Genomic DNA, 6,000 nt, shown 5'->3' on the forward strand with positions numbered 1-6,000 from the left:
TTTAACTGGTTCCGAAGGAGGTTACAAATTTGTGATTTCTGAATAGAGAATCTTCATCAACTACTCTTTGATGTGCAATTTTATGGTGTCATCTGCTTTAGAAAATCTATTTTAGATTATTTTCCACCCGGTCATGATAGTTATACTGCTTTACCCCCTTTTGTCACACCATCATCATCAAACCAAAACTTTTTTCAATGGCTGTAAATTTCATCCATACGTATCGGGGAATCAAGTTTCATTTTTTTAAATGATACAAGCACATGGATGATTGTAAGTCTTTCTAAGAGTACATCCACACTTAGAACTATCTGAATTATTTTCGCGGCTCGCTTCGCTTCGTGAAAAATGAAATTAAATCCCGCCCAAGATATATTGCCAACCAACTATGAGTAGAGGGTGTTATCTTTGAATATGTGTTCTAACATGGTTACAAATGCTTGTTTTCAGCTAGAACCATTCAGACCTTCTGATTACAATGCCAAACCCTAATTTTTTGGCAATCATGCAGACCCATTCAAGCATATGTTCATGAAAAGTAAATAGTTTTTCATTTGTAAACTGTTGACCAACATCTATCTCGACTTCAACTTGTCCAACATTATCCTTCACCTCATCCGATTTAACACCGTCCTTCACTTCATCAGGTATTGCATCATCACTTACAACAACTTTAGGAAACATATCCGGGTGCACCACATCTAATTCGAACCAAAATAGAAAAACGGTTGAAAAAATTATAGGAACATACAAATATGGAGATTCATCTCCGAAACGTATAGTAGGTGAATTCGAAGATGCATCTCCGGACTCAATGTACATTTTTTCTATTAAAAAACAATATTAATGCAAGCAACGAGAGATGAAATGAGTGAAGTTTACCTTAAATTGCAGCTTCTTTTACTCTATTTGATGTGAAAAAACACAAGAATGAAGATTTGGAGTCGAAAAGTTGATTGAGAATGAAAGTTTTTTTAAGGGTTTTGGGTTATGGAGGATGAATGAAGTATGTGAGAGATGATCATTCAAGGTAGGGGTGTTCAAAACCAAACGGGCCCAATTAAAAACCACAAAACCGAACCAAACCAAATCAAAACCGCAAAAAATTGCATTTGGTTCAGATGTGTTTGGGTCATTTTTTAACAAACCGCGCGATTCGGTTCAGTTTGCGGTTTGTATTTTACAAACCAAACCAAACCGCATTATGTCACAACCCCCAAACTTCAATTAACTTATATCCAACTCAAACTCAAACCGATTATGTCTTAGCCTTACGATTATGAATGATTTTCTCTTCCTCACATTTAAGGTTTCAGTTTAAGTCTTCTCAAATCTCTTCTAGCAGTATTGCACCTTCTTCTCATATTCTTTTCCAAATACATATCACATATTCTTTTCTAGTCTTTCATCTCTTAAGTTCTTTCTTTTTCATCTTATTATTTTTATTCTACTGTTTTCTCTTCCAATTACGTTTTCAATGTTCCTCTTTTTATCTAATCACATCTCTTCTGCTCTTTCTTTTTCATCCTCTCTAATATTTCATCTCCTCTTTTTTTATTTCATTATAATGTTTTTATATTATTTTATGCTACTATTTTATGCTTTTTATTCGACTTTTATCTAATATTATTTTCGTATATTAAATGGAAAGTTGTTATCCAAATATGATGAATTTTGTTGTTATTTGATAACGCATAAATAACTAAATACAAAGTTATGTTGTCATCAATATGTGTATGTATGACTCAATAAATTTTTGTAAGAAAAAATCGAACCAATCCAAACCGCATTGCTTTGGTTTGGTTTGGTTTGATTTTATTTCTAAAAGCCAACCAAACCAAACCGAACCGCACACTTTTTCCTCTTGCGGTTTGGATGGATTTTTACGTCAAAATTGCACCGCGAACACCCATAATTTAAGGTGGTGATATATATAATTTCACGCTTGACATTTTCGTAGATGCATTCCCGAAAATTTTACTGAATAAATAAATGATAATTCTCATTGAAAAACGATTGAAAAATGGATTAAAGATGTTTTCGAAGATGCATCTTCGAATACACCTCAAAAATATTCACAAATGCATCTCCGAACCAAATTTTGGCAAAAATAATGATTTTTTCTTTACCCACCTCCCTATGGGGGTCACCCCCAGCGAAAACCCCATTTTACCCTGATTCGGAAATGCATTTTTGAAATATTTTTTTTTCTAAATTTTTTCAGACGTCGGAAGTGCATTTCCGAAAAAATCCCAAAAATTGGGATTTTGACTAATTCGGAGATGCATCTCCGAAACAACAAAAAAAATCTAAAAAAATCCCAAAAATTAATTTTAGGGTATTAATTAATTCACATATCATAAATTTGATATAATTTATGAGTAATGAATAATAATAATAATGATATATTTTGATATAATTTATGAGTTATGAATAATAGCTATTATATATTTCTATCCTAATTCATATTTTAAAATTTAAAATAATTTTAATTAAAATAATTAAAATAATTTCACTTACAAAATAGGTTATAATTTTTTATTTATATATTTATAATAATTGTTATATTTTTATAAAAAAAATGAGTGTTTTAATTTATATATTTATATAATAATTATAATAATTACTATATATTTATAAAAATTATTATATATTTATGTATTTATATAATAATTATTATATATTAATTATAAATATATTTATATATTTATATAATAATTATAAAAATTAAAAAAATAAGTGTTAATTTATAATAATTATTATATATTTATATATTTATATATTAATTATTATATATTTATATATTATATATTTATATAAGTTAAAAATTATTTTTAACTTTAAAATTGTTTAGGAAATTTTGATTCACCTTGATTTTATTGATTAACCTTCATTTTATTGATTCACCTTGATTTTATACCTATTAATTGTATTGATTCACCTTGATTTTAGTTTTTTAATAATTATTGAATTCTTTCGGAAGTGTATATCCGAAACATTCCAAGACCAATTTGGTCTTGGAATATTTCGGATATGCATCTCCGAAGACACCCCCTCTAAAAAAAAGTGTTTTCGGAAATGCATCTCGGAAAACCCAAAAAAGGGGTGTTTTCGGAAATGCATCTCCGAAAACACCTTTTTTTCGTGTTTTCAGAAGTGCATTTCCGAAATAAGACAAATTTTGAAAAAAAAAGCGTTTCGGAAATGCATTTCCGAAGTGAGGGTATTTTCGGTTTTTCACCGGAGGTGATCTAGAAAAGAGGGAGGTAGGGAAAGAAATTTCCAAAATAATTTATGATGAGTTCTAAGAAGAATTTCAAAAAAATTTCAAAAGGATTTTTAGGTTTTCAGGAGTGTGATTCACACCACAGTGATGGAAAAAAAATACTTATGTTTCATAAAATTTAATTTTAAAATCAATTATTAATTTTAATTTTGTAACATATCAATTTTTGTTTACATAATGTCACAGTAGTGTCAAGTATTAAATAAAAACTTCAGTTATGCGAAAATGGAAGGACTAAAAATTTGCAAAATTGTAAAATAGAAATCCAAAAAATTAAAATTTAAAATAGAAGAACTAAAACATAAAAAAAAAAAAAATGGAATGACAAAAAGTGCAATAAAGCTAAATATTTTTTAAATGATGCAATAATATACAAGTAGCTATCTTCACCCTCATTTGACTAACACGCCAAATTGCTATTAATTGTTTGTATGGCAATAATTTGAACAACTTATGCTAATTTTTCAACTACTATTTTTACTTATTATATAGAAACTAAATACAATCAAATCATATTCCACGAAGAAATCTATAATTTGTGTAAATTAATGTATGTATGCATCTAATCACCTTTTTAATCATTAATCTATTATGAGAAACTCTATTTGTTTTCTTCCTGCCTTGCCGACCTTATAGCAAGATGTTCCAGCTCCTCAACCTAATAATACTGGCCTCCACCTTTTAAAACGACAACTTCATTTGGTATGAATGGAGATGGGTCAAAGTGACCATCCCTTGTGTGTTCAATTTTGGGGAAATCATGGGTCCGAGAAGATGCATTTGGATAGAGAGAATCAGACTTTTGAAACTTGATGCTAATGGTTTATTTTTCCTTTATAGAATGAAGAAAGTTATAAAAAAAAACACACTTGAATAGCAAGTGTGATGTGATATGTAACGAAAAAGAATGTCATTAATAGTATAGTATGTAGGGGATACACTCTTAATATAGCAATTCGGAAATTTTATGCAAATAATCAAATTTCTAAGTTTTAGTATGACACTAACCAATATGTTTTCATAATTTTTAATATAATCATGTTTTTATTTTATTTTAAGAAAATAGATTGACGCCTCCTATATTTTTTTTCAATTACCTGCAAATTTGACGGTACATGCAGATTTACTTGCGAATTATATTTAAAATTATCAATATACAAAAAACTTAAGAATCTAATCACAAGTAAATTCAAATTTGTAGAAAAATCCACATGTTACTAAAAAATTGGCACCTCCACTTTAATTGATTTTATAAAACATGGTTATATTGAGAATTATGGATAAATATTAGTTAGTTTGAGCTTATTTGTAGATAATTATCACACTATCCGGCCGCTAAAACATGATTTTTCCGTGTCTTATTTTTTAAAATAATTTTCAATTTAAAATATTTATACATCATTTTTTATTTTTATCATTATATTCTTATTTATTATTTTCTCTCTACTTACCCACTCCATTAACTATAATTAATTAGAATATTATAATAAATAAACTAATTATATATATATATATATATATATATATATATATATATATAAGAATTGTTTCGGTCTGATCAATTGCCCAATAAAATTTGGTCAATTACATACACTACGTTGATTAATGAACATATGTATTTTCACTTTAAAGCACAGCATTAGAGCACACCACCATCCTCATCTTTACCACTTATTACATTTAACGACCCTCTGCAATTCAAGTTGGATTAACCATGTCGGTTTTAGCCATCGCCATTATATAAGCGTAAATTTAAGTTATCCTCGAGTATTCTTCTCATTCATATTGCTTAGTTTAACGTCATATACACATTGACTTGAACATTGGAGTGATAACTTTACATATATTCTTCCCTTTTGATCATTAAATACCTCAACCACTAACCATAAGCATTTCCATTATGGTCATCTTCTGCATCTCAAACATTATATATTCTAAGGGTCATGCTAACGAGTGCCCCAGGGGCACTGGTTAAGCATTCCTAATAAAGAAAATATGCATATTCAATACATTGAATATACACAATATTCTTTAAAAAAAATTAATTATCTATGTTTTCATGCATTGATTACATATATTTTAGGTAAAAAACTGATCTTTTTACTTTATTAAACAATGGTTAACTTACCTTTTTAATCTCTTAACCAGTGCCCCTGGGGCACTCGTTAGCATTACCCATATTCTAATACAAAATAATGACGCCAATTGTAGACACCGTTTTTTGATTTCACGATTTTTTTCATCAATTTGCTCTTATATTCCCAACTGTGCTACCGCAACCGTTTTTATTAACAACTCTGATCACCATAATTGTTACAATTAACCGTTTTGAAGACTGTTAATCTTCTCGCATCCTCTTTCCACTATCTTCTCTAATTGTAAGATCTAAGGTAACTTGATCAGCTGCTCACTGCAACATATTTCCTGCTCCTGATGTCCGGTCAATAATTCAAATGCTTCAAGACAACGCAAATCGAATTCTCACTAATAAATGTTTAACTAGAATCATTCGATCAATCGCAACATAACTCATATCCTAACTTTTCTTCAGATTATTTTGTTCCAACATCAATTTTTTTCATCGTCATATCACCGTCAACTCTATCTTCTACCATCGATTTATTCCTCCAGATTGAAATTGTCACACAATATTCAACAACTCCAAGCCTAGGAATAATAGGCTCCAAAAAACTCATGATGAGCTTATTCAACCT

The sequence above is a fragment of the Vicia villosa genome, unplaced genomic scaffold, assembly GCF_029867415.1.
Source record: "Vicia villosa cultivar HV-30 ecotype Madison, WI unplaced genomic scaffold, Vvil1.0 ctg.000673F_1_1, whole genome shotgun sequence".
NCBI classification, from domain to species: Eukaryota; Viridiplantae; Streptophyta; class Magnoliopsida; order Fabales; family Fabaceae; genus Vicia; species Vicia villosa.